Source organism: Ascidiella aspersa, chromosome 4 (assembly GCF_963924565.1).
Source record: "Ascidiella aspersa chromosome 4, kaAscAspe10.2, whole genome shotgun sequence".
Classification (NCBI taxonomy): domain Eukaryota; kingdom Metazoa; phylum Chordata; class Ascidiacea; order Phlebobranchia; family Ascidiidae; genus Ascidiella; species Ascidiella aspersa.
Genome location: NC_139450.1, coordinates 23,684,900 through 23,701,776, shown reverse-complemented (window position 1 = coordinate 23,701,776; position 16,877 = coordinate 23,684,900). Strand labels below are relative to the sequence as shown.

The following is a 16,877-nucleotide window of genomic DNA, read 5'->3' as shown; positions in this document are numbered from 1 at the left end:
GTTTTTACATTTTTAAATAGATTAGACCATAAATGTTGACCAATACTGACTACGACCATACCAGGTTGAATGCACCCGATCTCGACCGATCTCGGAAGTTAAGCAACGTCGGGATTGGTTGGTACTTGGATGGGTGACCGCCTAGGAATACCAATTGTCATAGGAAAAATGTGATTTTTTAAATTTTAACATTTTCAAAGATTTTAGACCGAAAAATGTTGACCAATACTGTCTACGACCATTCCAGGTTGAATGCACCCGATCTCGTCCGATCTTGGAAGTTAAGCAACGTCGGGATTGGTGAGTACTTGGATGGGTGACCGCCTAGGAATACCAATTGTCGTAGGCAAAATATGATTTATTTAAGTTTTTACATTTTTTATAGATTAGACAAAAAATGTTGTGCAATACTGACTACGACCATACCAGGTTGAATGCACCCGATCTCGTCCGATCTCGGAAGTTAAGCAACGTCGGGATTGGTTGGTACTTGGATGGGTGACCGCCTAGGAATACCAATTGTCATAGGCAATATATGATTTTTAATATATATTTAAATGTTAACATTTTTATAGATTTTAGACCAAAAAATGTTGACCAATACTGTCTACGACCATACCAGGTTGAATGCACCTGATCTCGTCTGATCTTGGAAGATAAGCAACATCGGGATTGGTTGGTACTTGGATGGGTGACCGCCTAGGAATACCAATTGTCATAGGAAAAATATGATTTTTAAAATTTATTTAAATTTCAACATTTTCAAAGATTTTGGACCAAAAAATGTTGACCAATACTGTCTACGACCATACCAGGTTGAATGCACCCGATCTCGTCCGATCTCGGAAGTTAAGCAACGTCGGGATTGGTGAGTACTTGGATGGGTGATCGCCTAGGAATATCAATTGTCGTAGGCAAAATATGATTTATTTAACTTTTTACATTTTTTTATAGATTAGACCAAAAAATGGTGAGCAATACTGAATACGACCATACCAGGTTGAATGCACCGGATCTCGTCCGATCTCGGAAGTTAAGCAACGTCGGGATTGGTTGGTACTAGGATGGGTGACCGCCTAGGAATTCCAATTGTCATAGGCAAAATATGATTTTTAAAATATATTTAATTGTTAACATTTTTAAAGATTTTAGACCAAAAAATGTTGACCAATACTGTCTACGACCATACCAGGTTGAATGCACCCGATCTCGTCCTATCTCGGAAGTTAAGCAACGTCGGGATTGGTTGGTACTTGGATAGGTGACCGCCTAGGAATACCAATTGTCGTAGGCAAAATATGATTTATTCAAGTTTTTACATTTTTAAATAGATTAGACCAAAAAATGTTGACCAATACTGGCTACGACCATGCCAGGTTGAATGCACCCGATCTCGTCCGATCTCGGAAGTTAAGCAACGTCGGGATTGGTTGGTTCTTGGATGGGTGACCGCCTAGGAATATCAATTGTCGTAGGCAAAATATGATTTAAATGAGTTTTTACATTTTTAATCGATTAGACCAAAAAATGTTGAGCAATACTGCATACGACCATACCAGGTTGAATGCACCCGAAGTCGTCCGATCTCGGAAGATAAGCAACGTCGGGATTGGTTAGTACTTGGATGGGTGACCGCCTAGGAATTCCAACTGTCATAGGCAAAATATGATTTTTAAAATATGTTTAATCGTTTACATTTTTATAGAATTCATACCAAAAAATGTTGACCAATATTGTCTACGACCATACCAGGTTGAATGCACCCGATCTCGTCCGATCTCGGAAGTTAAGCAACGTCGGGGTTGGTTAGTAGTTGGATGGGTGACCGCCTAGGAATACCAATTGTCGTAGGCAAAATATGATTTATTTAAGTTTTTACTTTTTTAATTAGATTAGACATAAAATGTTGAGAAATACTGCTTACAACCATACCAGGTTGAATGCATCCGATCTCGCCCGATCTCGGATGTTAAGCAACTTCGGGATTGGTTCGTACTTAGATGGGTGGCCGCCTAGGAATACCAATTGTCTCAGGCACAATATGATTTATTTAAGTTTTTACATTTTCAAATAGATTAGACCATAAATCTTGACCAATACTGTCTACGACCATACCAGGTTGAATGCACCCGATCTCGTCCGATCTCGGAAGTTAAGCAACGTCGGGATTGGTGAGTACTTGGATGGGTGATCGCCTAGGAATATCAATTGTCGTAGGCAAAATATGATTTATTTAACTTTTTACATTTTTTGATAGATTAGACCAAAAAATGGTGAGCAATACTGAATACGACCATACCAGGTTGAATGCACCGGATCTCGTCCGATCTCGGAAGTTAAGCAACGTCGGGATTGGTTGGTACTAGGATGGGTGACCGCCTAGGAATTCCAATTGTCATAGGCAAAATATGATTTTTAAAATATATTTAATTGTTAACATTTTTAAAGATTTTAGACCAAAAAATGTTGACCAAAACTGTCTACGACCATACCAGGTTGAATGCACCCGATCTCGTCCGATCTCGGAAGTTAAGCAACGTCGGGATTGGTTGGTACTTGGATAGGTGACCGCCTAGGAATACCAATTGTCGTAGGCAAAATATGATTTATTCAAGTTTTTACATTTTTAAATAGATTAGACCAAAAAATGTTGACCAATACTGGCTACGACCATGCCAGGTTGAATGCACCCGATCTCGTCCGATCTCGGAAGTTAAGCAACGTCGGGATTGGTTGGTTCTTGGATGGGTGACCGCCTAGGAATATCAATTGTCGTAGGCAAAATATGATTTAAATGAGTTTTTACATTTTTAATCGATTAGACCAAAAAATGTTGAGCAATACTGCATACGACCATACCAGGTTGAATGCACCCGAAGTCGTCCGATCTCGGAAGATAAGCAACGTCGGGATTGGTTAGTACTTGGATGGGTGACCGCCTAGGAATTCCAACTGTCATAGGCAAAATATGATTTTTAAAATATGTTTAATCGTTTACATTTTTATAGAATTCATACCAAAAAATGTTGACCAATATTATCTACGACCATACCAGGTTGAATGCATCCGATCTCGTCCGATCTCGGAAGTTAAGCAATGTCGGGATTGGTTAGTAGTTGGATGGGTGACCGCCTAGGAATACCAATTGTCGTAGGCAAAATATGATTTATTTAAGTTTTTACTTTTTTAATTAGATTAGACATAAAATGTTGAGAAATACTGCTTACAACCATACCAGGTTGAATGCATCCGATCTCGCCCGATCTCGGATGTTAAGCAACTTCGGGATTGGTTCGTACTTGGATGGGTGACCGCCTAGGAATACCAATTGTCTTAGGCACAACATGATTTATTTAAGTTTTTACATTTTTAATCGATTAGACCAAAAAATGTTGAGCAATACTGCATACGACCATACCAGGTTGAATGCACCCGAAGTCGTCCGATCTCGGAAGATAAGCAACGTCGGGATTGGTTAGTACTTGGATGGGTGACCGCCTAGGAATTCCAACTGTCATAGGCAAAATATGATTTTTAAAATATATTTAAATGTTAACATTTTCAAAGATTTTAGACCAAAAAATGTTGACCAATACTGTCTACGACCATTCCTGGTTGAATGCACCCGATCTCGTCCGATCTTGGATGTTAAGCAACGTCGGGATTGGTTAGTACTTGGATGGGTGACCGCCTAGGAATACCAATTGTCGTAGGCACAATATGATTTTATTAAGTTTTTACAGTTTTAAATAGATTAGACCATAAATGTTGACCAAAACTTTCTACGACCATACCAGGTTGAATGCACCCGATCTCGTCCGATCTCGGACGTTAAGCAACGTCGGGATTGGTTAGTACTTGGATGGGTGACCGCCTAGGAATACCAATTGTCTTAGGCACAATATGATTTATTTAAGTTTTTACATTTTCAAATAGATTAGACCATAAATGTTGACCAATACTGTCTACGACCATACCAGGTTGAATGCACCCGATCTCGTCCGATCTCGGAAGTTAAGCAACGTCGGGATTGGTTAGTACTTGGATGGGTGACCGCCTAGGAATACCAATTGTCGTAGGCAAAATATGATTTATTTAAGTTTTTACATTTTTAAATAGATTAGACCATAAATGTTGACCAATACTGTCTACGACCATACCAGGTTGAATGCACCCGATCTCGTCCGATCTCGGAAGTTAAGCAACGTCGGGATTAGTTAGTACTTGGATGGGTGACCGCCTAGGAATACCAATTGTCGTAGGCACAATATGATTTATTTAAGTTTTTACATTTTTAAATAGATTAGACCATAAATGTTGACCAATACTGTCTACGACCATACCAGGTTGAATGCACCCGATCTCGTCCGATCTCGGAAGTTAAGCAACGTCGGGATTGGTTAGTACTTGGATGGGTGACCGCCTAGAAATACCAATTGTCTTAGGCACAATATGATTTATTTAAGTTTTTACATTTTCAAATAGATTAGACCATAAATGTTGACCAATACTGTCTACAACCATACCAGGTTGAATGCACCCGATCTCGTCCGATCTCGGAAGTTAAGCAACGTCGGGATTGGTTAGTACTTGGATGGGTGACCGCCTAGGAATACCAATTGTCGTAGGCACAATATGATTTATTTAAGTTTTTACATTTTTAAATAGATTAGACCATAAATGTTGACCAATACTGTCTACGACCATACCAGGTTGAATGCACCCGATCTCGTCCGATCTCGGAAGTTAAGCAACGTCGGGATTAGTTAGTACTTGGATGGGTGACCGCCTAGGAATACCATTTGTCGTAGGCACAATATGATTTATTTAAGTTTTTACATTTTTAAATAGATTAGACCATAAATGTTGACCAATACTGTCTACGACCATACCAGGTTGAATGCACCCGATCTCGTCCGATCTCGGAAGTTAAGCAACGTCGGGATTGGTTAGTACTTGGATGGGTGACCGCCTAGGAATACCAATTGTAGTAGGCAAAATATGATTTATTTAAGTTTTTACATTTTTAAATAGATTAGACCATAAATGTTGACCAATACTGTCTACGACCATACCAGGTTGAATGCACCCGATCTCGCCCGATCTCGGATGTTAAGCAACTTCGGGATTGGTTCGTACTTGGATGGGTGACCGCCTAGGAATACCAATTGTCTTAGGCACAACATGATTTATTTAAGTTTTTACATTTTTAATCGATTAGACCAAAAAATGTTGAGCAATACTGCATACGACCATACCAGGTTGAATGCACCCGAAGTCGTCCGATCTCGGAAGATAAGCAACGTCGGGATTGGTTAGTACTTGGATGGGTGACCGCCTAGGAATTCCAACTGTCATAGGCAAAATATGATTTTTAAAATATATTTAAATGTTAACATTTTCAAAGATTTTAGACCAAAAAATGTTGACCAATACTGTCTACGACCATTCCTGGTTGAATGCACCCGATCTCGTCCGATCTTGGATGTTAAGCAACGTCGGGATTGGTTAGTACTTGGATGGGTGACCGCCTAGGAATACCAATTGTCGTAGGCACAATATGATTTTATTAAGTTTTTACAGTTTTAAATAGATTAGACCATAAATGTTGACCAAAACTTTCTACGACCATACCAGGTTGAATGCACCCGATCTCGTCCGATCTCGGACGTTAAGCAACGTCGGGATTGGTTAGTACTTGGATGGGTGACCGCCTAGGAATACCAATTGTCTTAGGCACAATATTATTTATTTAAGTTTTTACATTTTCAAATAGATTAGACCATAAATGTTGACCAATACTGTCTACGACCATACCAGGTTGAATGCACCCGATCTCGTCCGATCTCGGAAGTTAAGCAACGTCGGGATTGGTTAGTACTTGGATGGGTGACCGCCTAGGAATACCAATTGTCGTAGGCAAAATATGATTTATTTAAGTTTTTACATTTTTAAATAGATTAGACCATAAATGTTGACCAATACTGTCTACGACCATACCAGGTTGAATGCACCCGATCTCGTCCGATCTCGGAAGTTAAGCAACGTCGGGATTAGTTAGTACTTGGATGGGTGACCGCCTAGGAATACCAATTGTCGTAGGCACAATATGATTTATTTAAGTTTTTACATTTTTAAATAGATTAGACCATAAATGTTGACCAATACTGTCTACGACCATACCAGGTTGAATGCACCCGATCTCGTCCGATCTCGGAAGTTAAGCAACGTCGGGATTGGTTAGTACTTGGATGGGTGACCGCCTAGGAATACCAATTGTCTTAGGCACAATATGATTTATTTAAGTTTTTACATTTTCAAATAGATTAGACCATAAATGTTGACCAATACTGTCTACAACCATACCAGGTTGAATGCACCCGATCTCGTCCGATCTCGGAAGTTAAGCAACGTCGGGATTGGTTAGTACTTGGATGGGTGACCGCCTAGGAATACCAATTGTCGTAGGCACAATATGATTTATTTAAGTTTTTACATTTTTAAATAGATTAGACCATAAATGTTGACCAATACTGTCTACGACCATACCAGGTTGAATGCACCCGATCTCGTCCGATCTCGGAAGTTAAGCAACGTCGGGATTAGTTAGTACTTGGATGGGTGACCGCCTAGGAATACCATTTGTCGTAGGCACAATATGATTTATTTAAGTTTTTACATTTTTAAATAGATTAGACCATAAATGTTGACCAATACTGTCTACGACCATACCAGGTTGAATGCACCCGATCTCGTCCGATCTCGGAAGTTAAGCAACGTCGGGATTGGTTAGTACTTGGATGGGTGACCGCCTAGGAATACCAATTGTAGTAGGCAAAATATGATTTATTTAAGTTTTTACATTTTTAAATAGATTAGACCATAAATGTTGACCAATACTGTCTACGACCATACCAGGTTGAATGCACCCGATCTCGTCCGATCTCGGAAGTTAAGCAACGTCGGGATTGGTTAGTACTTGGATGGGTGACCGCCTAGGAATACCAATTGTCGTAGGCAAAATATGATTTATTTAAGTTTTTACATTTTTAAATAGATTAGACCATAAATGTTGACCAATACTGACTACGACCATACCAGGTTGAATGCACCCGTTCTCGTCCGATCTCGGAAGTTAAGCAACGTCGGGATTGGTTGGTACTTGGATGGGTGACCGCCTAGGAATACCAATTGTAATAGGAAAAATATGATTTTTTAAATTTATTTAAATTTTTATATTTTCAAAGATTTTAGACCAAAAAATGTTGACCAATACTGTCTACGACCATACCAGGTTGAATGCACCCGATCTCGGAAGTTAAGCAACGTCGGGATTGGTGAGTACTTGGATGGGTGACCACCTAGGAATACCAATTGTCGTAGGCTAAATATGATTTATTTAAGTTTTTACATTTTTTTATAGATTAGACCAAAAAATGGTGAGCAATACTGACTACGACCATACCAGGTTGAATGCATCCGATCTCGTCCGATCTCGGAAGTTAAGCAACGTCGGGATTGGTTGGTACTAGGATGGGAGACCGCCTAGGAATTCCAATTGTCATAGGCAAAATATGATTTTTAAAATATATTTAAATGTTAACATTTTCAAAGATTTTAGACCAAAAAATGTTGACCAATACTGTCTACGACCATTCCAGGTTGAATGCACCCGATCTCGTCCGATCTTGGAAGTTAAGCAACGTCGGGATTGGTTAGTACTTGGATGGGTGACCGCCTAGGAATATCAATTGTCGTAGGCACAATATGATTTATTTAAGTTTTTACAGTTTTAAATAAATTAGACCATAAATGTTGACCAAAACTTTCTACGACCATACCAGGTTGAATGCACCCGATCTCGTCCGATGTCGGACGTTAAGCAACGTCGGGATTGGTTAGTACTTGGATGGGTGACCGCCTAGGAATACCAATTGTCGTAGACACAATATGATTTATTTAAGTTTTTACATTTTTAAATAGATTAGACCAAAAAATGTTGACCAATACTGGCTACGACCATACCAGGTTGAATGCACCCGATCTCGTCCGATCTCGGAAGTTAAGCAACGTCGGGATTGGTTAGTACTTGGATGGGTGACCGCCTAGGAATACCAATTGTCGTAGGCAAAATATGATTTATTTAAGTTTTTACATTTTTAAATAGATTAGACCAAAAAATGTTGACCAATACTGGCTACGACCATACCAGGTTGAATGCACCCGATCTCGTCCGATCTCGGAAGTTAAGCAACGTCGGGATTGGTTAGTACTTGGATGGGTGACCGCCTAGGAATACCAATTGTCGTAGGCAAAATATGATTTATTCAAGTTTTTACATTTTTAAATAGATTAGACCAAAAAATGTTGACCAATACTGGCTACGACCATACCAGATTGAATGCACCCGATCTCGTCCGATCTCGGAAGTTAAGCAACGTCGGGATTGGTTAGTACTTGGATGGGTGACCGCCTAGGAAAACCAATTGTCGTAGGCACAATATGATTTATTTAAGTTTTCACATTTTTGAATAGATTAGACCATAAATGTTGACCAATACTGTCTACGACCATACCAGTTTGAATGCACCCGATCTCGTCCGATCTCAGAAGTTAAGCAACGTCGGGATTGGTTAGTACTTGGATGGGTGACCGCCTAGGAATACCAATTGTCGTAGGCACAATATGATTTATTTAAGTTTTTACATTTTTAAATAAATTAGACCATAAATGTTGACCAATACTGACTACGACCATACCAGGTTGAATGCACCCGATCTCGTCCGATCTCGGAAGTTAAGCAACGTCGGGATTGGTTGGTACTAGGATGGGTGACCGCCTAGGAATACCAATTGTAATAGGTAAAATATGATTTTTAAAATTTATTTAAATTTTTATATTTTCAAAGATTTTAGACCAAAAAATGTTGACCAATACTGTCTACGACCATACCAGGTTGAATGCATCCGATCTCGGAAGTTAAGCAACGTCGGGATTGGTGAGTACTTGGATGGGTGACCACCTAGGAATACCAATTGTCGTAGGCTAAATATGATTTATTTAAGTTTTTACATTTTTTTATAGATTAGACCAAAAAATGGTGAGCAATACTGACTACGACCATACCAGGTTGAATGCACCCGATCTCGTCCGATCTCGGAAGTTAAGCAACGTCGGGATTGGTTGGTACTAGGATGGGTGACCGCCTAGGAATTCCAATTGTCATAGGCAAAATATGATTTTTAAAATATATTTAAATGTTAATATTTTCAAAGATTTTAGACCAAAAAAGTTGACCAATACTGTCTACGACCATTCCAGGTTGAATGCACCCGATCTCGTCCGATCTTGGAAGTTAAGCAACGTCGGGATTGGTGAGTACTTGGATGGATGACCGCCTAGGAATACCAATTGTCGTAGGCAAAATATGATTTATTTAAGTTTTTACATTTTTTATAGATTAGACAAAAAATGTTGTGCAATACTGACTACGACCATACCAGGTTGAATGCACCCGATCTCGTCCGATCTCGGAAGTTAAGCAACGTCGGGATTGGTTGGTACTTGGATGGGTGACCGCCTACGAATACCAATTGTCATAGGCAAAATATGATTTTTAATATATATTTAAATGTTAACATTTTTAAAGATTTTAGACCAAAAAATGTTGACCAATACTGTCTACGACCATACCAGGTTGAATGCACCTGATCTCGTCCGATCTTGGAAGATAAGCAACGTCGGGATTGGTTGGTACTTGGATGGGTGACCGCCTAGGAATATCAATTGTCATAGGAAAAATATGATTTTTAAAATTTATTTAAATTTCAACATTTTCAAAGATTTTAGACCAAAAAATGTTGACCAATACTGTCTACGACCATACCAGGTTGAATGCACCCGATCTCGTCCGATCTCGGAAGTTAAGCAACGTCGGGATTGGTGAGTACTTGGATGGGTGACCGCCTAGGAATACCAATTGTCGTAGGCAAAATATGATTTATTTCAGTTTTTACATTTTTTTATAGATTAGACCAAAAAATGGTGAGCAATACTGAATACGACCATACCAGGTTGAATGCACCGGATCTCGTCCGATCTCGGAAGTTAAGCAACGTCGGGATTGGTTGGTACTTGGATGGGTGACCGCCTAGGAATTCCAATTGTCATAGGCAAAATATGATTTATTCAAGTTTTTACATTTTTAAATAGATTAGACCAAAAAATGTTGACCAATACTGGCTACGACCATGCCAGGTTGAATGCACCCGATCTCGTCCGATCTCGGAAATTAATCAACGTCGGGATTGGTTGGTTCTTGGATGGGTGACCGCCTAGGAATACCAATTGTCGTAGGCAAAATATGATTTATTCAAGTTTTTACATTTTTAAATAGATTAGACCAAAAAATGTTGACCAATACTGGCTACGACCATGCCAGGTTGAATGCACCCGATCTCGTCCGATCTCGGAAGCTAAGCAACGTCGGGATTGGTTGGTTCTTGGATGGGTGACCGCCTAGCAATACCAATTCTCGTAGGCAAAATATGATTTAATTGAGTTTTTACATTTTTAATCGATTAGACCAAAAAATGTTGAGCAATACTGCATACGACCATACCAGGTTGAATGCACCCGAAGTCGTCCGATCTCGGAAGTTAAGCAACGTCGGGATTGGTTAGTACTTGGATGGGTGACCGCCTAGGAATTCCAACAATCATAGGCAAAATATGATTTTTAAAATATATTTAATCGTTTACATTTTTAAAGAATTCATACCAAAAAATGTTGACCAATACTGTCTACGACCATACCAGGTTGAATGCACCCGATCTCGTCCGATCTTGGAAGTTAAGCAACGTCGGGATTGGTTAGTACTTGGATGGGTGACCGCCTAGGAATACCAATTGTCGTAGGCAAAATATGATTTATTTAAGTTTTTACTTTTTTAATTAGATTAGACATAAAATGTTGAGAAATACTGCTTACGACCATACCAGGTTGAATGCATCCGATCTCGCCCGATCTCGGATGTTAAGCAACTTCGGGATTGGTTCGTACTTTGATGGGTGACCGCCTAGGAATACCAATTGTCGTAGGCACAATATGATTTATTTAAGTTTTTACATTTTTTTATAGATTAGACCAAAAAATGTTGACCAATACTGTCTACGACCATACCAGGTTGAATTCACCCGATCTCGTCCGATCTCGGAAGTTAAGCAACGTCGGGATTGGTGAGTACCTGGATGGGTGACCGCCTAGGAATACCAATTGTCGTAGGCACAATATGATTTATTTAAGTTTTTACTTTTTTAATTAGATTAGACATAAAATGTTGAGAAATACTGCTTACGACCATACCAGGTTGAATACACCCGATCTCGGAAGTTAAGCAACGTCGGGATTGGTTAGTACTTGGATGGGTGACCGCCTAGGAATACCAATTGTCGTAGGCACAATATGATTTATTTAAGTTTTTACATTTTTAAATAGATTAGACCATAAATGTTGACCAATACTGTCTACGACCATACCAGGTTGAATGCACCCGATCTCGTCCGATCTCGGAAGTTAAGCAACGTCGGGATTGGTTAGTACTTGGATGGGTGACCGCCTAGGAATACCAATTGTCGTAGGCAAAATATGATTTATTAAAGTTTTTACTTTTTTAAATAGATTAGACCATAAATGTTGACCAATACTGACTACGACCATACCAGGTTGAATGCACCCGATCTCGTCCGATCTCGGAAGTTAAGCAACGTCGGGATTGGTTGGTACTTGGATGGGTGACCGCCTAGGAATACCAATTGTAATAGGTAAAATATGATTTTTAAAATTTATTTAAATTTTTATATTTTCAAAGATTTTAGACCAAAAAATGTTGACCAATACTGTCTACGACCATACCAGGTTGAATGCACCCGATCTCGGAAGTTAAGCAACGTCGGGATTGGTGAGTACTTGGATGGGTGACCACCTAGGAATACCAATTGTCGTAGGCTAAATATGATTTATTTAAGTTTTTACATTTTTTTATAGATTAGACCAAAAAATGGTGAGCAATACTGACTACGACCATACCAGGTTGAATGCACCCGATCTCGTCCGATCTCGGAAGTTAAGCAACGTCGGGATTGGTTGGTACTAGGATGGGTGACCGCCTAGGAATTCCAATTGTCATAGGCAAAATATGATTTTTAAAATATATTTAAATGTTAACATTTTCAAAGATTTTAGACCAAAAAAGTTGACCAATACTGTCTACGACCATTCCAGGTTGAATGCACCCGATCTCGTCCGATCTTGGAAGTTAAGCAACGTCGGGATTGGTGAGTACTTGGATGGGTGACCGCCTAGGAATACCAATTGTCGTAGGCAAAATATGATTTATTTAAGTTTTTACATTTTTTATAGATTAGACAAAAAATGTTGTGCAATACTGACTACGACCATACCAGGTTGAATGCACCCGATCTCGTCCGATCTCGGAAGTTAAGCAACGTCGGGATTGGTTGGTACTTGGATGGGTGACCGCCTAGGAATACCAATTGTCATAGGCAAAATATGATTTTTAATATATATTTAAATGTTAACATTTTTAAAGATTTTAGACCAAAAAATGTTGACCAATACTGTCTACGACCATACCAGGTTGAATGCACCTGATCTCCTCCGATCTTGGAAGATAAGCAACGTCGGGATTGGTTGGTACTTGGATGGGTGACCGCTTAGGAATACCAATTGTCATAGGAAAAATATGATTTTTAAAATTTATTTAAATTTCAACATTTTCAAAGATTTTAGACCAAAAAATGTTGACCAATACTGTCTACGACCATACCAGGTTGAATGCACCCGATCTCGTCCGATCTCGGAAGTTAAGCAACGTCGGGATTGGTGAGTACTTGGATGGGTGACCGCCTAGGAATACCAATTGTCGTAGGCAAAATATGATTTATTTCAGTTTTTACATTTTTTTATAGATTAGACCAAAAAATGGTGAGCAATACTGAATACGACCATACCAGGTTGAATGCACCGGATCTCGTCCGATCTCGGAAGTTAAGCAACGTCGGGATTGGTTGGTACTTGGATGGGTGACCGCCTAGGAATTCCAATTGTCATAGGCAAAATACGATTTTTAAAATATTTTTAATTGTTAACATTTTTAAAGATTTTAGACCAATAAATGTTGACCAATACTGTCTACGACCATACCAGGTTGAATGCACCCGATCTCGTCCTATCTCGGAAGTTAAGCAACGTCGGGATTGGTTGGTACTTGGATAGGTGAACGCCTAGGAATACCAATTGTCGTAGGCAAAATATGATTTATTCAAGTTTTTACATTTTTAAATAGATTAGACCAAAAAATGTTGACCAATACTGGCTACGACCATGCCAGGTTGAATGCACCCGATCTCGTCCGATCTCGGAAGCTAAGCAACGTCGGGATTGGTTGGTTCTTGGATGGGTGACCGCCTAGGAATACCAATTCTCGTAGGCAAAATATGATTTAATTGAGTTTTTACATTTTTAATCGATTAGACCAAAAAATGTTGAGCAATACTGCATACGACCATACCAGGTTGAATGCACCCGAAGTCGTCCGATCTCGGAAGTTAAGCAACGTCGGGATTGGTTAGTACTTGGATGGGTGACCGCCTAGGAATTCCAACTGTCATAGGCAAAATATGATTTTTAAAATATATTTAATCGTTTACATTTTTAAAGAATTCATACCAAAAAATGTTGACCAATACTGTCTACGACCATACCAGGTTGAATGCACCCGATCTCGTCCGATCTCGGAAGTTAAGCAACGTCGGGATTGGTTAGTACTTGGATGGGTGACCGCCTAGGAATACCAATTGTCGTAGGCAAAATATGATTTATTTAAGTTTTTACTTTTTTAATTAGATTACACATAAAATGTTGAGAAATACTGCTTACGACCATACCAGGTTGAATGCATCCGATCTCGCCCGATCTCGGATGTTAAGCAACTTCGGGATTGGTTCGTACTTTGATGGGTGACCGCCTAGGAATACCAATTGTCGTAGGCACAATATGATTTATTTAAGTTTTTACATTTTTTTATAGATTAGACCAAAAAATGGTGAGCAATGCTGACTACGACCATACCAGGTTGAATGCACCCGATCTCGTCCGATCTCGGAAGTTAAGCAACGTCGGGATTGGTTGGAACTAGGATGGGTGACCGCCTAGGAATTCCAATTGTCGGAGGCACAATATGATTTATTTAAGTTTTTACATTTTTAAAGATTTTAGACCAAAAAATGTTGACCAATACTGTCTACGACCATACCAGGTTGAATTCACCCGATCTCGTCCGATCTCGGAAGATAAGCAACGTCGGGATTGGTGAGTACCTGGATGGGTGACCGCCTAGGAATACCAATTGTCGTAGGCACAATATGATTTATTTAAGTTTTTACTTTTTTATTAGATTAGACATAAAATGTTGAGAAATACTGCTTACGACCATACCAGGTTGAATACACCCGATCTCGGAAGTTAAGCAACGTCGGGATTGGTTAGTACTTGGATGGGTGACCGCCTAGGAATACCAATTGTCGTAGGCAAAATATGATTTATTTAAGTTTTTACATTTTTTATAGATTAGACAAAAAATGTTGTGCAATACTGACTACGACCATACCAGGTTGAATGCACCCGATCTCGTCCGATCTCGGAAGTTAAGCAACGTCGGGATTGGTTGGTACTTGGATTGGTGACCGCCTAGGAATACCAATTGTCATAGGCAAAATATGATTTTTAATATATATTTAAATGTTAACATTTTTAAAGATTTTAGACCAAAAAATGTTGACCAATACTGTCTACGACCATACCAGGTTGAATGCACCTGATCTCGTCCGATCTTGGAAGATAAGCAACGTCGGGATTGGTTGGTACTTGGATGGGTGACCGCCTAGGAATACCAATTGTCATCGGAAAAATATGATTTTTAAAATTTATTTAAATTTCAACATTTTCAAAGATTTTAGACCAAAAAATGTTGACCAATACTGTCTACGACCATACCAGGTTGAATGCACCCGATCTCGTCCGATCTCGGAAGTTAAGCAACGTCGGGATTGGTGAGTACTTGGATGGGTGACCGCCTAGGAATACCAATTGTCGTAGGCAAAATATGATTTATTTAAGTTTTACATTTTTTATAGATTAGACCAAAAAATGTTGTGCAATACTGTCTACGACCATACCAGGTTGAATGCACCCGATCTCGTCCGATCTCGGAAGTTAAGCAACGTCGGGATTGGTGAGTACTTGGATGGGTGACCGCCTAGGAATACCAATTGTCGTAGGCAAAATATGATTTATTTAAGTTTTTACATTTTTTATAGATTAGACCAAAAAATGGTGAGCAATACTGAATACGACCATACCAGGTTGAATGCACCGGATCTCGTCCGATCTCGGAAGTTAAGCAACGTCGGGATTGGTTGGTACTAGGATGGGTGACCGCCTAGGAATTCCAATTGTCATAGGCAAAATATGATTTTTAAAATATTTTTAATTGTTAACATTTTTAAAGATTTTAGACCAATAAATGTTGACCAATACTGTCTACGACCATACCAGGTTGAATGCACCCGATCTCGTCCTATCTCGGAAGTTAAGCAACGTCGGGATTGGTTGGTACTTGGATAGGTGACCGCCTAGGAATACCAATTGTCGTAGGCAAAATATGATTTATTCAAGTTTTTACATTTTTAAATAGATTAGACCAAAAAATGTTGACCAATACTGGCTACGACCATGCCAGGTTGAATGCACCCGATCTCGTCCGATCTCGGAAATTAATCAACGTCGGGATTGGTTGGTTCTTGGATGGGTGACCGCCTAGGAATACCAATTGTCGTAGGCAAAATATGATTTAATTGAGTTTTTACATTTTTAATCGATTAGACCAAAAAATGTTGAGCAATACTGCATACGACCATACCAGGTTGAATGCACCCGAAGTCGTCCGATCTCGGAAGTTAAGCAACGTCGGGATTGGTTAGTACTTGGATGGGTGACCGCCTAGGAATTCCAACTGTCATAGGCAAAATATGATTTTTAAAATATATTTAATCGTTTACATTTTTAAAGAATTCATACCAAAAAATGTTGACCAATACTGTCTACGACCATACCAGGTTGAATGCACCCGATCTCGTCCGATCTCGGAAGTTAAGCAACGTCGGGATTGGTTAGTACTTGGATGGGTGACCGCCTAGGAATACCAATTGTCGTAGGCAAAATATGATTTATTTAAGTTTTTACTTTTTTAATTAGATTACACATAAAATGTTGAGAAATACTGCTTACGACCATACCAGGTTGAATGCATCCGATCTCGCCCGATCTCGGATGTTAAGCAACTTCGGGATTGGTTCGTACTTTGATGGGTGACCGCCTAGGAATACCAATTGTCGTAGGCACAATATGATTTATTTAAGTTTTTACATTTTTTTATAGATTAGACCAAAAAATGGTGAGCAATGCTGACTACGACCATACCAGGTTGAATGCACCCGATCTCGTCCGATCTCGGAAGTTAAGCAACGTCGGGATTGGTTGGAACTAGGATGGGTGACCGCCTAGGAATTCCAATTGTCGGAGGCACAATATGATTTATTTAAGTTTTTACATTTTTAAAGATTTTAGACCAAAAAATGTTGACCAATACTGTCTACGACCATACCAGGTTGAATTCACCCGATCTCGTCCGATCTCGGAAGATAAGCAACGTCGGGATTGGTGAGTACCTGGATGGGTGACCGCCTAGGAATACCAATTGTCGTAGGCACAATATGATTTATTTAAGTTTTTACTTT

General features: G+C 39.3%; 30 non-coding genes and 61 pseudogenes across 30 annotated transcripts; all 91 read left to right on the top strand.

Moving 5' to 3' along the window:
• The first annotated feature begins 47 nt into the window (after positions 1-47).
• On the top strand, positions 48-166 carry LOC146150336 (5S ribosomal RNA; annotated as a pseudogene).
• Positions 167-230: 64 nt separating this feature from the next.
• On the top strand, positions 231-349 carry LOC146150335 (5S ribosomal RNA; annotated as a pseudogene).
• Positions 350-412: 63 nt separating this feature from the next.
• LOC146150334 (5S ribosomal RNA) lies at positions 413-531 on the top strand (annotated as a pseudogene).
• Positions 532-605: 74 nt separating this feature from the next.
• Positions 606-724, top strand: LOC146150333 (5S ribosomal RNA; annotated as a pseudogene).
• Positions 725-798: 74 nt separating this feature from the next.
• Positions 799-917, top strand: LOC146150332 (5S ribosomal RNA). The gene has a single exon (XR_014498397.1). It is a non-coding gene; the product is annotated as a 5S ribosomal RNA (ribosomal RNA).
• A 65-nt stretch (positions 918-982) lies between these two features.
• On the top strand, positions 983-1,101 carry LOC146150331 (5S ribosomal RNA; annotated as a pseudogene).
• A 74-nt stretch (positions 1,102-1,175) lies between these two features.
• Positions 1,176-1,294, top strand: LOC146150330 (5S ribosomal RNA; annotated as a pseudogene).
• Positions 1,295-1,359: 65 nt separating this feature from the next.
• Positions 1,360-1,478, top strand: LOC146150329 (5S ribosomal RNA; annotated as a pseudogene).
• Positions 1,479-1,542: 64 nt separating this feature from the next.
• On the top strand, positions 1,543-1,661 carry LOC146150328 (5S ribosomal RNA; annotated as a pseudogene).
• Positions 1,662-1,735: 74 nt separating this feature from the next.
• Positions 1,736-1,854, top strand: LOC146150327 (5S ribosomal RNA). Its single transcript, XR_014496814.1, has one exon. It is a non-coding gene; the product is annotated as a 5S ribosomal RNA (ribosomal RNA).
• Positions 1,855-1,918: 64 nt separating this feature from the next.
• LOC146150326 (5S ribosomal RNA) lies at positions 1,919-2,037 on the top strand (annotated as a pseudogene).
• Positions 2,038-2,101: 64 nt separating this feature from the next.
• Positions 2,102-2,220, top strand: LOC146150325 (5S ribosomal RNA). Its single transcript, XR_014498396.1, has one exon. It is a non-coding gene; the product is annotated as a 5S ribosomal RNA (ribosomal RNA).
• Positions 2,221-2,285: 65 nt separating this feature from the next.
• Positions 2,286-2,404, top strand: LOC146150324 (5S ribosomal RNA; annotated as a pseudogene).
• Positions 2,405-2,478: 74 nt separating this feature from the next.
• Positions 2,479-2,597, top strand: LOC146150323 (5S ribosomal RNA). Its single transcript, XR_014498492.1, has one exon. It is a non-coding gene; the product is annotated as a 5S ribosomal RNA (ribosomal RNA).
• A 65-nt stretch (positions 2,598-2,662) lies between these two features.
• Positions 2,663-2,781, top strand: LOC146150322 (5S ribosomal RNA; annotated as a pseudogene).
• Positions 2,782-2,845: 64 nt separating this feature from the next.
• On the top strand, positions 2,846-2,964 carry LOC146150321 (5S ribosomal RNA; annotated as a pseudogene).
• A 74-nt stretch (positions 2,965-3,038) lies between these two features.
• On the top strand, positions 3,039-3,157 carry LOC146150320 (5S ribosomal RNA; annotated as a pseudogene).
• A 64-nt stretch (positions 3,158-3,221) lies between these two features.
• On the top strand, positions 3,222-3,340 carry LOC146150319 (5S ribosomal RNA; annotated as a pseudogene).
• A 64-nt stretch (positions 3,341-3,404) lies between these two features.
• On the top strand, positions 3,405-3,523 carry LOC146150318 (5S ribosomal RNA; annotated as a pseudogene).
• A 74-nt stretch (positions 3,524-3,597) lies between these two features.
• On the top strand, positions 3,598-3,716 carry LOC146150317 (5S ribosomal RNA; annotated as a pseudogene).
• Positions 3,717-3,780: 64 nt separating this feature from the next.
• Positions 3,781-3,899, top strand: LOC146150316 (5S ribosomal RNA; annotated as a pseudogene).
• Positions 3,900-3,963: 64 nt separating this feature from the next.
• Positions 3,964-4,082, top strand: LOC146150315 (5S ribosomal RNA). The gene has a single exon (XR_014496903.1). It is a non-coding gene; the product is annotated as a 5S ribosomal RNA (ribosomal RNA).
• A 64-nt stretch (positions 4,083-4,146) lies between these two features.
• LOC146150314 (5S ribosomal RNA) lies at positions 4,147-4,265 on the top strand. Its single transcript, XR_014497057.1, has one exon. It is a non-coding gene; the product is annotated as a 5S ribosomal RNA (ribosomal RNA).
• Positions 4,266-4,329: 64 nt separating this feature from the next.
• LOC146150313 (5S ribosomal RNA) lies at positions 4,330-4,448 on the top strand (annotated as a pseudogene).
• A 64-nt stretch (positions 4,449-4,512) lies between these two features.
• On the top strand, positions 4,513-4,631 carry LOC146150312 (5S ribosomal RNA). Its single transcript, XR_014497301.1, has one exon. It is a non-coding gene; the product is annotated as a 5S ribosomal RNA (ribosomal RNA).
• Positions 4,632-4,695: 64 nt separating this feature from the next.
• LOC146150311 (5S ribosomal RNA) lies at positions 4,696-4,814 on the top strand. Its single transcript, XR_014498389.1, has one exon. It is a non-coding gene; the product is annotated as a 5S ribosomal RNA (ribosomal RNA).
• Positions 4,815-4,878: 64 nt separating this feature from the next.
• Positions 4,879-4,997, top strand: LOC146150310 (5S ribosomal RNA). Its single transcript, XR_014497646.1, has one exon. It is a non-coding gene; the product is annotated as a 5S ribosomal RNA (ribosomal RNA).
• A 64-nt stretch (positions 4,998-5,061) lies between these two features.
• LOC146150309 (5S ribosomal RNA) lies at positions 5,062-5,180 on the top strand (annotated as a pseudogene).
• Positions 5,181-5,244: 64 nt separating this feature from the next.
• LOC146150308 (5S ribosomal RNA) lies at positions 5,245-5,363 on the top strand (annotated as a pseudogene).
• Positions 5,364-5,437: 74 nt separating this feature from the next.
• LOC146150307 (5S ribosomal RNA) lies at positions 5,438-5,556 on the top strand (annotated as a pseudogene).
• A 64-nt stretch (positions 5,557-5,620) lies between these two features.
• Positions 5,621-5,739, top strand: LOC146150306 (5S ribosomal RNA; annotated as a pseudogene).
• A 64-nt stretch (positions 5,740-5,803) lies between these two features.
• On the top strand, positions 5,804-5,922 carry LOC146150305 (5S ribosomal RNA). The gene has a single exon (XR_014496892.1). It is a non-coding gene; the product is annotated as a 5S ribosomal RNA (ribosomal RNA).
• Positions 5,923-5,986: 64 nt separating this feature from the next.
• LOC146150304 (5S ribosomal RNA) lies at positions 5,987-6,105 on the top strand. Its single transcript, XR_014497056.1, has one exon. It is a non-coding gene; the product is annotated as a 5S ribosomal RNA (ribosomal RNA).
• Positions 6,106-6,169: 64 nt separating this feature from the next.
• On the top strand, positions 6,170-6,288 carry LOC146150303 (5S ribosomal RNA). The gene has a single exon (XR_014497733.1). It is a non-coding gene; the product is annotated as a 5S ribosomal RNA (ribosomal RNA).
• Positions 6,289-6,352: 64 nt separating this feature from the next.
• On the top strand, positions 6,353-6,471 carry LOC146150302 (5S ribosomal RNA). The gene has a single exon (XR_014497300.1). It is a non-coding gene; the product is annotated as a 5S ribosomal RNA (ribosomal RNA).
• Positions 6,472-6,535: 64 nt separating this feature from the next.
• LOC146150301 (5S ribosomal RNA) lies at positions 6,536-6,654 on the top strand. The gene has a single exon (XR_014498388.1). It is a non-coding gene; the product is annotated as a 5S ribosomal RNA (ribosomal RNA).
• Positions 6,655-6,718: 64 nt separating this feature from the next.
• On the top strand, positions 6,719-6,837 carry LOC146150300 (5S ribosomal RNA). The gene has a single exon (XR_014497645.1). It is a non-coding gene; the product is annotated as a 5S ribosomal RNA (ribosomal RNA).
• Positions 6,838-6,901: 64 nt separating this feature from the next.
• Positions 6,902-7,020, top strand: LOC146150299 (5S ribosomal RNA). Its single transcript, XR_014496881.1, has one exon. It is a non-coding gene; the product is annotated as a 5S ribosomal RNA (ribosomal RNA).
• A 64-nt stretch (positions 7,021-7,084) lies between these two features.
• On the top strand, positions 7,085-7,203 carry LOC146150298 (5S ribosomal RNA; annotated as a pseudogene).
• Positions 7,204-7,277: 74 nt separating this feature from the next.
• On the top strand, positions 7,278-7,386 carry LOC146150297 (5S ribosomal RNA; annotated as a pseudogene).
• Positions 7,387-7,451: 65 nt separating this feature from the next.
• LOC146150296 (5S ribosomal RNA) lies at positions 7,452-7,570 on the top strand (annotated as a pseudogene).
• Positions 7,571-7,644: 74 nt separating this feature from the next.
• LOC146150295 (5S ribosomal RNA) lies at positions 7,645-7,763 on the top strand (annotated as a pseudogene).
• A 64-nt stretch (positions 7,764-7,827) lies between these two features.
• On the top strand, positions 7,828-7,946 carry LOC146150294 (5S ribosomal RNA; annotated as a pseudogene).
• A 65-nt stretch (positions 7,947-8,011) lies between these two features.
• LOC146150293 (5S ribosomal RNA) lies at positions 8,012-8,130 on the top strand. Its single transcript, XR_014496205.1, has one exon. It is a non-coding gene; the product is annotated as a 5S ribosomal RNA (ribosomal RNA).
• Positions 8,131-8,195: 65 nt separating this feature from the next.
• LOC146150292 (5S ribosomal RNA) lies at positions 8,196-8,314 on the top strand. Its single transcript, XR_014496202.1, has one exon. It is a non-coding gene; the product is annotated as a 5S ribosomal RNA (ribosomal RNA).
• A 65-nt stretch (positions 8,315-8,379) lies between these two features.
• LOC146150291 (5S ribosomal RNA) lies at positions 8,380-8,498 on the top strand. The gene has a single exon (XR_014498010.1). It is a non-coding gene; the product is annotated as a 5S ribosomal RNA (ribosomal RNA).
• A 64-nt stretch (positions 8,499-8,562) lies between these two features.
• On the top strand, positions 8,563-8,681 carry LOC146150290 (5S ribosomal RNA; annotated as a pseudogene).
• Positions 8,682-8,745: 64 nt separating this feature from the next.
• On the top strand, positions 8,746-8,864 carry LOC146150289 (5S ribosomal RNA; annotated as a pseudogene).
• Positions 8,865-8,938: 74 nt separating this feature from the next.
• Positions 8,939-9,047, top strand: LOC146150288 (5S ribosomal RNA; annotated as a pseudogene).
• Positions 9,048-9,112: 65 nt separating this feature from the next.
• LOC146150287 (5S ribosomal RNA) lies at positions 9,113-9,231 on the top strand (annotated as a pseudogene).
• A 73-nt stretch (positions 9,232-9,304) lies between these two features.
• On the top strand, positions 9,305-9,423 carry LOC146150286 (5S ribosomal RNA; annotated as a pseudogene).
• Positions 9,424-9,486: 63 nt separating this feature from the next.
• On the top strand, positions 9,487-9,605 carry LOC146150285 (5S ribosomal RNA; annotated as a pseudogene).
• Positions 9,606-9,679: 74 nt separating this feature from the next.
• LOC146150284 (5S ribosomal RNA) lies at positions 9,680-9,798 on the top strand (annotated as a pseudogene).
• Positions 9,799-9,872: 74 nt separating this feature from the next.
• LOC146150283 (5S ribosomal RNA) lies at positions 9,873-9,991 on the top strand. Its single transcript, XR_014495858.1, has one exon. It is a non-coding gene; the product is annotated as a 5S ribosomal RNA (ribosomal RNA).
• A 65-nt stretch (positions 9,992-10,056) lies between these two features.
• Positions 10,057-10,175, top strand: LOC146150282 (5S ribosomal RNA; annotated as a pseudogene).
• A 65-nt stretch (positions 10,176-10,240) lies between these two features.
• LOC146150281 (5S ribosomal RNA) lies at positions 10,241-10,359 on the top strand (annotated as a pseudogene).
• A 65-nt stretch (positions 10,360-10,424) lies between these two features.
• On the top strand, positions 10,425-10,543 carry LOC146150280 (5S ribosomal RNA; annotated as a pseudogene).
• A 64-nt stretch (positions 10,544-10,607) lies between these two features.
• Positions 10,608-10,726, top strand: LOC146150279 (5S ribosomal RNA; annotated as a pseudogene).
• Positions 10,727-10,800: 74 nt separating this feature from the next.
• LOC146150278 (5S ribosomal RNA) lies at positions 10,801-10,919 on the top strand. The gene has a single exon (XR_014496554.1). It is a non-coding gene; the product is annotated as a 5S ribosomal RNA (ribosomal RNA).
• A 64-nt stretch (positions 10,920-10,983) lies between these two features.
• Positions 10,984-11,102, top strand: LOC146150277 (5S ribosomal RNA; annotated as a pseudogene).
• Positions 11,103-11,167: 65 nt separating this feature from the next.
• LOC146150276 (5S ribosomal RNA) lies at positions 11,168-11,286 on the top strand. Its single transcript, XR_014497014.1, has one exon. It is a non-coding gene; the product is annotated as a 5S ribosomal RNA (ribosomal RNA).
• A 64-nt stretch (positions 11,287-11,350) lies between these two features.
• On the top strand, positions 11,351-11,459 carry LOC146150275 (5S ribosomal RNA; annotated as a pseudogene).
• Positions 11,460-11,523: 64 nt separating this feature from the next.
• On the top strand, positions 11,524-11,642 carry LOC146150274 (5S ribosomal RNA). The gene has a single exon (XR_014496870.1). It is a non-coding gene; the product is annotated as a 5S ribosomal RNA (ribosomal RNA).
• Positions 11,643-11,706: 64 nt separating this feature from the next.
• Positions 11,707-11,825, top strand: LOC146150273 (5S ribosomal RNA; annotated as a pseudogene).
• A 74-nt stretch (positions 11,826-11,899) lies between these two features.
• Positions 11,900-12,008, top strand: LOC146150272 (5S ribosomal RNA; annotated as a pseudogene).
• Positions 12,009-12,073: 65 nt separating this feature from the next.
• Positions 12,074-12,192, top strand: LOC146150271 (5S ribosomal RNA; annotated as a pseudogene).
• Positions 12,193-12,265: 73 nt separating this feature from the next.
• LOC146150270 (5S ribosomal RNA) lies at positions 12,266-12,384 on the top strand (annotated as a pseudogene).
• A 63-nt stretch (positions 12,385-12,447) lies between these two features.
• LOC146150269 (5S ribosomal RNA) lies at positions 12,448-12,566 on the top strand (annotated as a pseudogene).
• Positions 12,567-12,640: 74 nt separating this feature from the next.
• Positions 12,641-12,759, top strand: LOC146150268 (5S ribosomal RNA; annotated as a pseudogene).
• A 74-nt stretch (positions 12,760-12,833) lies between these two features.
• On the top strand, positions 12,834-12,952 carry LOC146150267 (5S ribosomal RNA). The gene has a single exon (XR_014495857.1). It is a non-coding gene; the product is annotated as a 5S ribosomal RNA (ribosomal RNA).
• A 65-nt stretch (positions 12,953-13,017) lies between these two features.
• LOC146150266 (5S ribosomal RNA) lies at positions 13,018-13,136 on the top strand (annotated as a pseudogene).
• A 74-nt stretch (positions 13,137-13,210) lies between these two features.
• LOC146150265 (5S ribosomal RNA) lies at positions 13,211-13,329 on the top strand (annotated as a pseudogene).
• A 65-nt stretch (positions 13,330-13,394) lies between these two features.
• LOC146150264 (5S ribosomal RNA) lies at positions 13,395-13,513 on the top strand (annotated as a pseudogene).
• Positions 13,514-13,577: 64 nt separating this feature from the next.
• LOC146150263 (5S ribosomal RNA) lies at positions 13,578-13,696 on the top strand (annotated as a pseudogene).
• A 74-nt stretch (positions 13,697-13,770) lies between these two features.
• Positions 13,771-13,889, top strand: LOC146150262 (5S ribosomal RNA). Its single transcript, XR_014496859.1, has one exon. It is a non-coding gene; the product is annotated as a 5S ribosomal RNA (ribosomal RNA).
• A 64-nt stretch (positions 13,890-13,953) lies between these two features.
• On the top strand, positions 13,954-14,072 carry LOC146150261 (5S ribosomal RNA; annotated as a pseudogene).
• A 65-nt stretch (positions 14,073-14,137) lies between these two features.
• LOC146150260 (5S ribosomal RNA) lies at positions 14,138-14,256 on the top strand (annotated as a pseudogene).
• A 65-nt stretch (positions 14,257-14,321) lies between these two features.
• LOC146150259 (5S ribosomal RNA) lies at positions 14,322-14,440 on the top strand. Its single transcript, XR_014496164.1, has one exon. It is a non-coding gene; the product is annotated as a 5S ribosomal RNA (ribosomal RNA).
• Positions 14,441-14,503: 63 nt separating this feature from the next.
• On the top strand, positions 14,504-14,612 carry LOC146150258 (5S ribosomal RNA; annotated as a pseudogene).
• A 63-nt stretch (positions 14,613-14,675) lies between these two features.
• On the top strand, positions 14,676-14,794 carry LOC146150257 (5S ribosomal RNA; annotated as a pseudogene).
• Positions 14,795-14,868: 74 nt separating this feature from the next.
• LOC146150256 (5S ribosomal RNA) lies at positions 14,869-14,987 on the top strand (annotated as a pseudogene).
• Positions 14,988-15,061: 74 nt separating this feature from the next.
• On the top strand, positions 15,062-15,180 carry LOC146150255 (5S ribosomal RNA). Its single transcript, XR_014495856.1, has one exon. It is a non-coding gene; the product is annotated as a 5S ribosomal RNA (ribosomal RNA).
• Positions 15,181-15,243: 63 nt separating this feature from the next.
• Positions 15,244-15,362, top strand: LOC146150254 (5S ribosomal RNA). The gene has a single exon (XR_014495855.1). It is a non-coding gene; the product is annotated as a 5S ribosomal RNA (ribosomal RNA).
• Positions 15,363-15,426: 64 nt separating this feature from the next.
• Positions 15,427-15,545, top strand: LOC146150253 (5S ribosomal RNA; annotated as a pseudogene).
• Positions 15,546-15,619: 74 nt separating this feature from the next.
• On the top strand, positions 15,620-15,738 carry LOC146150252 (5S ribosomal RNA; annotated as a pseudogene).
• A 65-nt stretch (positions 15,739-15,803) lies between these two features.
• Positions 15,804-15,922, top strand: LOC146150251 (5S ribosomal RNA; annotated as a pseudogene).
• A 64-nt stretch (positions 15,923-15,986) lies between these two features.
• LOC146150250 (5S ribosomal RNA) lies at positions 15,987-16,105 on the top strand (annotated as a pseudogene).
• Positions 16,106-16,179: 74 nt separating this feature from the next.
• LOC146150249 (5S ribosomal RNA) lies at positions 16,180-16,298 on the top strand. Its single transcript, XR_014496848.1, has one exon. It is a non-coding gene; the product is annotated as a 5S ribosomal RNA (ribosomal RNA).
• Positions 16,299-16,362: 64 nt separating this feature from the next.
• Positions 16,363-16,481, top strand: LOC146150248 (5S ribosomal RNA; annotated as a pseudogene).
• Positions 16,482-16,546: 65 nt separating this feature from the next.
• LOC146150247 (5S ribosomal RNA) lies at positions 16,547-16,665 on the top strand (annotated as a pseudogene).
• A 65-nt stretch (positions 16,666-16,730) lies between these two features.
• On the top strand, positions 16,731-16,849 carry LOC146150246 (5S ribosomal RNA). Its single transcript, XR_014496163.1, has one exon. It is a non-coding gene; the product is annotated as a 5S ribosomal RNA (ribosomal RNA).
• Positions 16,850-16,877: the final 28 nt, after the last annotated feature.